The 12,631-nt window shown below is 34.6% G+C and overlaps 1 protein-coding gene and 1 non-coding gene across 7 annotated transcripts in view; both read right to left on the reverse strand.

The window, feature by feature from the left end:
* Nucleotides 1-12,631, reverse strand: part of LOC101738498 (protein spire) — a 212,417-nt gene that overhangs the window by 93,519 nt on the left and 106,267 nt on the right. The window lies entirely within an intron of this gene.
* On the reverse strand, nt 210-319 carry LOC119628490 (U6 spliceosomal RNA). Its single transcript, XR_005244654.1, has one exon. It is a non-coding gene; the product is annotated as a U6 spliceosomal RNA (small nuclear RNA).

Genomic DNA, 12,631 nt, shown 5'->3' on the forward strand with positions numbered 1-12,631 from the left:
CCACCAAGCTCGAATATATTTTGGACACACAACATTTATTGTACCATCTTTATATTAATTATATTTCCGACTGCATTGTAATTTTAATTTATTTTTTATTGCCCTTGTAGGCAGACGAGCATACGGCCCACCTGATGGTGAAAGGTTACCGTCGCCCATGGACTTCAGCAATGCCAAGGGCAGAGCCAAGCCACTGCCTACCGCTTAATAAAAATGTGGAACGCTTCACGATTTTGCGTGTCATCCTTGCGCAGGGGCCATGCTAATCTTCTCTATATCGTTCCAATTTTAGTATATGTACTGCCGAAGCAAGTAATACGATGATAAAAATAATACTCAACCAAGAGGGTGTGGAAGTCGATACAAGAATGTAAAATCTAATTCAGCGAAACGAAACGATGACCGCCGTGATAAACCTTTGCTCTCGTTAAGCTGAGTTCAATCGGGCACCGTCATACAAGGAAACATCGGGTCTGAGTGACCCTTATACGGAGCGGAGAAAGTTCCAATATCAACCGGGGTTAATATATCAGAATACAAATAAACGTTTGAACGTAAATAACGAATTCGAAATTAACTACATAGCTAAATTTATTCTTCGGTTTTCGTAAATCTTAATCTATACTAATATATAAATCTACAGTGGTTTTTACGGATGTTCCGTTATAACTACTGAATCATGCGTCCGATTGACTTGAAACTTGGTATCCATGTAGAAAATACATGAACTTAATGGATAGGCTAATATTTATATGAGTGTTGGACTCCCTACACCAGTTGCGGGGGCGTTAATGATGAGAATCTTTGTGGGGGTGAGAAATAATAATGTTAATTTTAAATACCCAGCAAAGCGGACGGGTACAGCTAGTACTTAATAATATATACCACCCTTACGATTTAATCTCGAGCTTATTGTATTTATTTTATAATTTTCGTTGTTTTAAATACAATCACAGAAATGATTTTTCGTGGTCATTGCCGATTAAGATGTTATTTGTCCTTATTTGAATATTGGATGAGCAAACCACAGAGATAAACCTTAGCTTTCCCAGGTTTTACTGTTCAAATCTTGTGTGTATTTTTCCGTTGATGTTAACACAGGAGAAAATCATTATTCTATATTTAGTATTTGAATAGGTCGGGAAATATTTTATATTATGAAATATAATAGTATTTTCATGAGATTTAGTAACGGCTTAGCATCAAATGAGTCTTGATCTCGTCTCTCCATCTGAATCTATATATAGTTATATTATTACGCGCTGGGGCTCGGGATAAATAAAAATTCTACCGGAGTACAACTTAAAACTGTATTCAACACTTAGAACACTTTAAACACTCAACAAATACTTTAAAACTCTCAATTCGCTTCTTCCGCTTCGCTTCAGGTGATCCGTTCGCTGTTTCGTTTCGAGTAGTTCCGAGATCACTGACTGTCTGCGTGCCATCTCTGCAACGCTTTTATAGCCAATACCACATCCCTAGAGTTATCGAGAATATCCCTCACATATCTAGTATTGTGTTTCCGCTATCTGACAATAGATGTCGCTGTACTTCTCGAGCGTTCTAGGTGTTACTAGATCATCGATATTCGTTCGACTATTCGACGATAGATGGCGTTACTCTTACCAGAGTAACAATATTAAATTGCTGCATCCTAATTCAACAATAGTAACAACGTCTAACGTTAGATACGTTTGTTCAAATATTGTTCAGGAAATGGTTTGTTTGCCATCTTCTGATCCTGTTTCTAAGCTGAAGGAATCCGTTTTTATCTTTTTAACGTCCTAATATAGCCGAAAACCGGAACCAGTATCGTCAAAGATACAGTTCCGTTTTATGATTACCTACCTAAACTTTAAAACACGTATTGTATTATTTTATTTATACTACACATACATGTTGTTATTCTTTAAGCAGTTGGAGTTAAACTTAACTAAAGTTAAAATTTAAAGTTAAAATTTCCGTGATAGAAATTAGGAAAGTATCCCAGCGCAATCAATGGCGGCGTGACTGTATAGTATTCTTAAGAATATTTTATTGGACAAATAAGTTAATTTAGAAAATTTTATTTTGCATTGAATACGGTAGATTCGAGATTTTACAAAAGCTTTTGAGAAAGAATCTCGATAAGCAAATGTGGCTCTAACTCAAGTCAAGTACATTAAACTAATTGTTCCTATAAAATATGTATACATGACAAAACCAGCAAATTGTACGACCAGGAATCAGACGAAATGGAAGCGAACATTTCTAGTCCCGTTATAATATAATTGATGAGAATCCCAGTCGTTCTCAATTCGGCTAATGCAATTGCGTTCACGGTCTGCGTCAAACGACCGCAGTAGGACATCGTTGGCTAATTGAATTGATTTGTCGCCTCCCCAATATTATGATTGCCTGGTACTCTGTGTACAGGACGTACGAAATATTTTATACTTGTTTTTTTTTGACCTCACACAACCAGAGTACTAAGTATGAGTGTGATACTTAACACTCTGGTTGATGATAGAGAAAGAAGTAGACCTAAGAAGAAATGGATGGATTGCGTGAAAGACGATATTATGTGTAAGAGGGGAGTGAGCGAAGAAATGGTATATGATAGAGGAGTTTGGAAGGAGAAAACATGTTGCGCCGACCCCAGATGACTGGGAGAAGGGCAGGAGAATGATGATAATGATGATGACCACACCTCCCACCTGATAATAAGTGCTTAGTGGACATCTAGTGAATTCGAATTATTTCACAACATCCTGTATACTAAACAACAGCCATATTTAATACAACAAGCAATCTAATCAATTTAAAGGCAATAAAATTCGTAAACAAGTGTCGAGTAGCATATGATGCGTCCGATTGGGCAACATTCCAACACATGAACATTGACAATATTACTGTCTATGAGCTGGCAAATACTAACTCCGGTAAACATTAGTAAACCTCCGCTAGATACGAATTGAGCTAGAACGGTAATTGTGTAGGACCTTGGGGAAGGCCTATGCCCAGCAGTGGACCTCTGTGGGCTGATGATGATCATAACGATTTGCTTAGTACCGTAGACGGCATATTTTTTTGAGCACTAGACCCCGCCAGCAAAATTTTATGCAACCTAAGTGTCCGATGCTGACTTGAAAGCTTTAGATTGTCACGCGAGAGACAACTGCATATACAGGGTGTTAGTTCTGGCCGAAAATGAAGGCAGTAGCGAAGCCTGTAATAACGAAGTGAAAAATTTAAAAAAATTACGTCCTATACATTACCATTTACTAATGACTCATGTGTTGCGCGTTAGGAGGGTGAACGCCAAAGGGAATTTTTTTTTACAGAGCCGGTGATGTTGCTCGGTAGACAGAGGATCCAAATGTTGTTGTTCCGAACTTGTTGTTTAAGTATATGCAAGCTTATCTTAAAAATACTACGCAATGGAATTCAATCAATCAATTCTAGACTTGTTTGTTAAAAACACCTTCACGATACATTGAATCATACATTTCTATTAGAAGGAATAAAAAGACGTACAGTACAATTGAGAATTTTATATTATTGTTACGTTATGAGTAACGCCATCTGCGAATAGCAGAAAATAATATCAAAATAACTAGTAATATCGAGAACGCTCGAGAAGTGTAACGCCGTCTGTTATCAGATAGCGGAAATACATAATAATATTGAAACGACTGGTTTCGCCGGGAATATTCTCCATAATTGTAGAGATGTTGTACGTCGTCGTAGACACGAACATTAGTAATCGGTTATACTCGAAGCCAAAACAGCGCACGGATCACCTGAAGCGAAGCGAAAGAAGTGAAATACGAAGTATAAAGTGTCCTGTAAGTGTTTTAAATGTTTAATAGAGTTGTAATTTGTACTTTGGTGGAAGTTTTATTTATCCCAAATCCCAGCGCGTAACATTATGTTTTAAGATGAGAAATCCCATTCAAGCGGTGACTTTGAGCTCTATTAAATACTTATTATGTTCTGATTTCGCATCTGATTTTCGTTTCTATGAGACGAAAGCGATAGAGTGAATATTGAATAAGTATTAATATAAAAAAGGAAAAATCTGCACGGAAAATTGTATTAGTACCGTCATGGTTCGTTATATAAAAAAATAAAATAAAATGTATGCAATTCACACGTGGTAGAAGTGAAACCTTCCAAAATTAAAATACAATTATCCTAAACGTCTTAAGTATATGTAAAATTTTGTCATTAGTAAATAATTGTAAGGTAGCGCCCTCTGTGAATTGATATTTTAATTTCACGTATAATCCTAAATTAAAATTCACTACAAGAGCTTCCATACACACGTTAGTATTAAAAAATCTCACAGATGGCGCTGTATTAAATAGTATGTATATTTCTGTCTCATTCTTTGCTGGCTTCATCCTACACATTTTTGTATTTGTGTCTCTTACCTGTCGTTTTTTCCGTTGCATCCGGTTTGAAATCACAACGATTCTAAAGAAGTTTTCACTTCAAAAATTTTTAAAGTACTGATTTATTCATTACGTTGTACCATGTACATTAATACTCGCATAAAATATATAATTCAAAAACCCCGCTATACCAATTCTTATTTACAATTTTGTTACCCAACAAAACGGTTTACTTTTCAATGCCGCGCGCCATAGAAATTTAATTTCCCGTGTACTGTAACATGACACGATGATTGCCCAGAACAATGGGCATTAGATAGAAGCGCAGAAAAGGTAATTCCCGACAGCAAGTTTCCACGACAGCGGGTGGCATTGCGCAACAACGAGTTCAGCGCCACCTCGCGGAAATAGAAAGCCGTATGCTAATGTGATGGAGTGGACGAAAGTCGAATAACTGTTGATGTCGCTTCCCGATACGAAACTTTGAATCCTTCGGTCAATAATCGATCGGACGTACACAATCGGAGAAATAACATTATGTTCTCCAAAAAAGATATCGTTATCTCAATAGTAACTAAACCTATAATAAATAAATAATAGTTTAAAAAAACTAACAAAATACGCTTTTATAGAAAATCCAACTAAAAAATAGAAAATAAAGCGTGGGGTGCATGGTATCAGTAGTTATAAATATTTTATGAACAGATATGAGTAAAAGGGTCATTTTGATAATATCCTGAAAAGCACCCCACGCTTTTTTACAATAAAATCATTTTTTCTTACACTACTTTTAATTAAATTCATTTTCTATTTTTTAGTTGGATTTTCTATAAAACCGTATTTTGTTAGTTTCTTTAAACTTTTATTTATTTTTCATTTTTTAGTTGAATTTAATTTTTTTTTAAATATTGAATTGTCATCGGTCCTTAATAAGTATACCAAATTTCGAGTTAATCCGACGTTTTGAAGGGGGTCAAAATCATGTTCAAAGATTCCGTTACAAACATACATACAAACTTACATACGTCTGAAGCTAATAAAAGCGTATTAAAAGATTGACACATTTATCGAAGGCGTCGAGGTGGAAGGCATGGCCTTTGATATAATATGGTCACCACCACTGACGCTAACAGCCGGATTAAGTTTTTCAACTTACTTCCATATCTATAACAGTGATTTATTTAATAAGAAACACGATTTGTATATAAACACACCCAACTTTTTAGTATGTAGTATTTAATTTAACCAAATCCATCGCATAAAACTTTAGCGATACTAAAGCAGGCATATATTATTATGTAGGTTTAGTACAAGTCCAAGCGGTCAAATCAATCAATACAATACGATGATCCATCCTGGCTACAAGGATGATTTCCGCGCAGTGTACCGTCAAGTTATTCAACCATCTGATGCATTAAATAAACACATTACGCACACCGTTACACAAGAACTATCAGCAAATTAATGAAGAGAAAAGCAAATAGAGGATAGGACAGTTCAGAATCGGTACTCCGTAGACGAACACAGAGTAAATAACCGTCAGTAAACAGACAATAGTTTTAAATGACATCGTACTGTATCGGTGCGTGAATTATCCGTCACAGACTCAATTCAGCCGTTACCGCAAACTGTTATGCCTCTCGTTATATAATCAATTATGTGCTAAAACATCCGTGTGCTTGTTTCAGGTTTATTAACATAACTATTACTTCCCTATGGATAAATAGACTTACTAAATATATAAATAAACTGTAGTCGCCATGTCGTAAGACAAACTGGAATTGATACGGCGAGTATTTGCTCGTTTTTATTTTATTTTTTATTTTTTTAATTATTTCTTCATATAAAAAAAAACAATTATTCTGTTCCTTAAACTACATAATAAGATGATTAACGATTGATAATAAGGGATTACAATAATATGTAATATATAATAAGATATAATAAGAAGAAGATTTACTTTTTTAATTAACTTAAAATTTCAGTCTGAAGATGGTAAGTACATCTCCTCGATTTGGAAAACATCCGGTCGGGCGGCCAATATACTGCTGGTTAGATCATGTCACAAAATAGATCTATGCTCTTGGAATCTAAAAGAGGTATCCAGGGATTACAATATTTTTTTCAGTCCCTTGATCCGATGTAGCAAAGAGTCTCTTAATCGATCTGATTAGTAAAGTTTAGAAATATTACACGCAAAACAAAAAACGTACCCAAAAAGCAACTAAGCCATTCTTCCAAGAACTTCCGATCTAGTTCTCCTTGTGCTTCAGATTTCTAGAAATATAGATTGGTGTATCAAATCGTATCTAAGAATACTTTGAAATTTTTTCCGAAGCAGAGCTTTATGGCAATTTCGTTAAAATAAAACGCGAAGCACCTCAAATAGATAAGTGATACTGTTAAGATAATTACACGCTACACCGCCTTTTGTCTTTACTCGTTTTCATATAATATTATTTAATTTACTTTTAACTGTAGGCCGTCACAGTTTTAACGTTTTATCATTGCTGCATTAAATCATAGTTCAAGAAACTTTTGACAAAAAAAAGTATCCGCTAAGACATAAGTTAGCGGGAATTATCATTACTGGTGCAAAGAGTTCAATAACCTTTTGTTTCATATGTGTTTTCGGTTGGTTAATTTTTAATGGGTTTTTTAATTAAATTTAGAGCGCTATCAATAAAACGAATAAAGGATAGGAAATTATAGGAACTCAGCTTTGGTCTGTTTCCCTTTTGTTAATTTTCGTCGATTTTACCATCATCATCATTATCCTGCCCTTCTCCCAGTTACCTGAGGTCGCCGCAACATATTTTCTCCTTCCATACTCTTCTATCATATACCATTTCTTCGCTCACTCCCCTCTTACCCATATCGTCTTTCACGCAATCCATCCATTTCTTCTTAGGTCTACCTCTTCCTCTATATCCTTCCACATTCATAGTTAACATTTTCTTACCAACCTCATTTTCATTTCGTCTCATCACATGTCCATACCATCCCAAACGCGCATCGTCGATTTTACCATTCGTCATAATGACCACTTTAGACTTATTAAAATTGAATTCCCTGTGGCATGTTCAACAAGAGATCTTTTGGAAAAACATGGCAATCAAAGAGCAACAAAATAACTTTGTTTAAAAACTTTTAACTTCACATTACAGTAATTTGTACCGTAACCGTTCTTTATTCGCACATTAAAAGCTCATTTTTCATAACTACTTATTATCAAATGCAAAATAAAAAAAACAAAATAAGTAAACTATCTCAAACAAAATAAAAAAAGATTTCATTAACTCAATTCATTTTTTTCGTCTACTTCATTCAATTATTGTGTAACATTTAAATTTTGTATTAAAAACGTAACGTAAATACAGATTGCTGTGTGATGAGAACTACGTGATATAAATCTGTAAGAGTATGAATTAAGTTTCACCGTTTTAATGAAACTAGTGGCCCCGCAGTAGTCGAAATTCGACTATAATTAATTGGAATTGTAAGTTTGTACACTATTATGAATGTCTTTCATACTTCTATAATCACAAATTTCGTCAAGACTACACAATAAAAAATTTAACAAAGACAAACAATATTTAATCTATTCTCAATTTGACAACAGACGCCAAGAACAAAAGTTTGACAATAAATAGTATGCATGCGTGTGTGCGTCAAATACACGGTATGTGGTGTGTGTAATGTTTTCATTATTGATTTAATGTATCTTTTATGCATTATTTAAAAAAAACATTAGCATTGTGCACTTCTTCTCTATATTCTCTATAAGTGTGGAAACTTTCATACTCCTCCGTCCGTGCAATTTTCGTAAAAAGGGATACAAAGTTTTTGCTTCACGTATTAATATATAGATTTGATGCCTTCACACAGTTAGAGTGCTTTATAATAAACAATATCAGGACGGAATTTTCTTCAGTTTTCGGGTGTCGTGTAGTCATTAATTAAAACTATATATTTTTTTTAATTAGTCATGTACGTGTATATAGTATTTTTTTTTTTTTTTAAAAAAACAGTGATACTTGTTTTTGTTATATTTTAATTCTTATGATTCAGTCTCTTTTTTTCAATCTTTCTCAAGATTGAAAGAAAAATACGATGAGGTTAATATAAATAAACTATGACTAACTTGAAATATATAATTATATATATTTTGTAAATAAATTAGGTTTACCTTTAAATTTGTGAAAACTATTTTTACGGGTTAATCTCAATTTTTTTATTATTCTTATATTATTCCGGAAATTTGAAATACATTACAGTTTTCGAGGTCATTAATCGCTAGGAAGAATATCAGGATGCATACCGAAAACAAGGAGTCAAGAGTATAATCGGTGATGCATTTTGAAATTTACTAAACATTGTATGGATCGCGAAAAGCGTTCACATGTGCTAAAAACTTGTTAATTGTAACAAGATTGAAATTTGCTTCCGTTGCTAATTATGCAATGGTGGAATGGAGATCAAATTTGCTCAGAGTACTTCATTTGAACATACCAATTTTTAGCACATGTGAACGCTTTTCGCGTTTTTCGCGATCCCAATGGATCATTATGTTATTGACACGTACGAACAGATGACATTTCCTTGTTGAATCGAATTTTGAGGAGAGTATCAGGCAGGGGCTCGGGATTTGCCCTTGGTATTACTTTTGTCTGAGTATTGGTGACCTCAGGTAGGTTGGATACTAATCTGCCATGTTGTATTGCAAAAAAAAAACACTTTCCCATCATAGTGGAATATAAAAAATGAAAAAAAATCACGCAAATATTTAATTAATTAAAGTCAAAATTCATATTCATCAATAACTGTTAATGAATGCACTGCAATCTATTTTAATTATACTCAAGTCATTTTGCAAAGCGTTTTCTCAAAGAGTAATTTTAATAACTAAAAAAAAATTACACATCCGTATTGTTATTTTATTCGTTGAATTGATCATGAAGAAAGTGAATTATTGAGACATTAAACATCTACCATTATTTCAACAGCGGTCAATAAGTAAAGTTTTTGAAGAAAACCAATTAATTCCACTTTCAGTCGTAAGAACTGACACGGCAATTTGTGGCTCAATTTGGATGGGTTTTATGACCGTTGATAGACGAACGAACCCTCTGTCTATGGGCGCCGGTAGCCTTTGATTACGCAAAAAGGCACGACCAGATCTGCCGCAGAAAAAAATAGAAGCATTAAACATTGTTAATCTGGAATAATTAACGATAGAAAACTAATACTTCGCCAAATAACGTTGAGAGGGAAAGTGGACTTTCGTTTTCGAACCTAAAATGTATTGTCAGATGAGATATACATTTGCGATCGTGGCGTTACCACGAGTTTCAGAATACGTTTATTTAACATTTTAAAGTTATCGATAAAACTCATAGTTTTGTGTGTGCGCTCAATAACGATCCGCTGGAAAAGCGTGTGTGATGAACCTCGACAATTTTCAATATTATGTCGCATTTCTCGCTCGTAAAACACACGTTGCGATGTTTAATATTTTCTTATTTTATCTTTGTATACTTTTCCGATGAAATTAACGAACAGAAAAGCATGAAACAAAAGACAAATAGATAAATATATCGATGTGACCAAACACGCATAGTCTATATCTATACTAATATTATAAAGAGGAAAGATTTGTTTGTTTGTTTGTTTCGAATAGGCTCCGAAACTACTGGACCGATTTGAAAAATTCTTTTTCCATTAGAAGCCGACATTGTCCCTGATGAACATAGGCTACTTTTTTTATTTTTTTTTTGTTGGTTTCATGTGTGTTTTAATGTTTCCGAAGCGAAGCGAGGGCGGGTCGCTAGTACAAAATAAGTTCGTCATATTTTGTCCTCGAAGATCGCCCACTTATTTATATCGAACTAAACACGGAAATCTACAACGTATTTTGCGAAATTCGATTAACTTTCATTTAAATGTGTAGGCGGGAATATCGTGACGAAGAACGTTTGAGATATAAGCATCCTACGTTCGTTCTGTGTTTGGTCAAAGCCATAATCCTTTCACGGACCGATTATTGTTTAAGATTCATTGAAGATTTAACTTTGATTACTAATAAAGACGTAAGCAAGAAGCTGCCAACGATTCTTGTTGGTTTATTTATTTGTCGTCCCAAACGAACGTTTAAACAATATTTTAGTGGTTTACTTTTCAAAGCAAAGTAAAAAAACTAATGTATTGGCAAAGTTATCACTATTTTATTTTAAAATTATCACATTTATCGAAGTCGTCGTGGCCTAAAGGATAAGACGTCCGTTGCATTCGTATCGAGCGATGCACCGGTGTTCGAATCCCGCAGGCGGGTACCAATTTTTCTGATGAAATACGTACTTAACAAATGTTCACGATTGACTTCCACGGTGAAGGAACAACGTCGTGTAATAAAAATCAAACCCGCAAAATTATAATTTGCGCAATCACTGGTGGTAGGACCTCTTGTGAGTCCGCACGGATAGGTACCACCAACCCGCCTATTTCTGCCGTGAAGCAGTAATGCGTTTCGGTTTGATGGTTGGGGTGGCCGTTGTAACTATACTGAGACCTTAGAACTTATATCTCAAGGTGGGTGGCGCATTTACATTATAGATGTTTATGGACTCCAGTAACCACTTAACACCAGGTGGGCTGTGAGCTCGTCCACCCATCTAATAAATAAATAAAAAATTATCTTTAAGATGAAAAACTTCAATTTTTTTCTTCGAACCATGCATGCCATCAGACATCTGTAGTGTAATTGTAAACAAAAACAATATGCAAATTGAATTTATACAACAACAAAAATTCAAATACAATTCCAAGAAACTGATTAAATCAGATCTTCGAAAGACAGCAAACCTTCGCAACTTTCATTTGATTTGTTAAATACTTATGTTATTTTAATACATACGCCTCGGGGTCATGTTATTATTGGAACATGTAATAATTACAAAGCATACGGTTCAACGAACTTTGCAACAATAAAATCGATGTTACGTGACCTTTCACTATCGGTTAATCGATAATAAACTCTCGTTTTTAATTAGGCGTTAAACTCGTGTTAAGGGCAGTACAGAGCGGTTGATTTTCATTATCTCGGCATATAAAATCGATTTTTATTACTTTATCGATATTTGTTTTGTTGCTTTGCAGGGTGGACGAAACTCGCGACCCACCTGATGTTAAGTGGTTACCATAGACATCTAAAACGTAAATTCCGCCACCCACCTTGAGATGAGTTCTTAGGTCTCAGATTTAACAGTATACTGGCTGCCCCTCCCTTCAAACCGAAACGCATTGCTGCTTCACGGCAGAAATAGGCGGGTTGGTGGTACCTACCCGTGCGGACTCACAAGACATCCTACCACCAGATCGCTACCACCAACCGCTTCAGAGAAACCTGGGCTTACGATATGTCCTACCACTACTACATTTTGGTCGCATTATGCTGGTATAATACTCAGTGAAGGCTGCTACCCATTGTCCGTTCAGTCCATTAGTTGAGTCTTCTTTTACGACATCCATGGATAGATAGGATCGTGTTATTCGAGGCCATCACCAGAAAGACAAAACAGTAGTAAACGCAACACAATCAAAAGTGACAAAATCACACGATTGATTTAAAATGCCAAAATAAATTTCTTTCATTTCACAAAATTAAGATTTATCTTCATTCTGAATTCACCCTTATATGCACTCCGCTAAGGCGTTACCATATTAATTATCTCATATTTAATCACAATACCGAAGAAAGTTCCCTTACACCTAGTCTTTATATTAAAAACCGGTTTCAATACTCAACCTTATTACTTTTGGGCTAAGAATGAATGTGTTTAGAATATAATTTGGCGATACATAGATTGGCGGTTATAATTAAAACTTTCGAGTGTCCGTATTAAGAACCAGCGTACAATAGTTTTTTATCGTTCTATCAACAGCGAGTGCAGTATCTATAGTCGAAATTTCGAATATATAAGTTCGTCTAAAAATTCAATTGAATTGGAAGCAAAAAAAGATATTATTGACAGCACAAAAGACGTTTTTCTAATACATTCGAAATGTTCAATTCAGTATTCCGCTCATTGACATTAGCAATGTCAGTGTCAAATTAGATTAAAGTAGCACGGACTATTCCGGCATTATGTTTAAAAACAATTAAAACAAGAGCTTTTCATATTGCCTTTTCGCATTAAAAGTGTACAATTTCCAAAAATATTTGAAATTGAGTTAATATGCGGAATCATTTGGTA

Source organism: Bombyx mori, chromosome 4 (assembly GCF_030269925.1).
Source record: "Bombyx mori chromosome 4, ASM3026992v2".
Taxonomy (NCBI): Eukaryota; Metazoa; Arthropoda; class Insecta; order Lepidoptera; family Bombycidae; genus Bombyx; species Bombyx mori.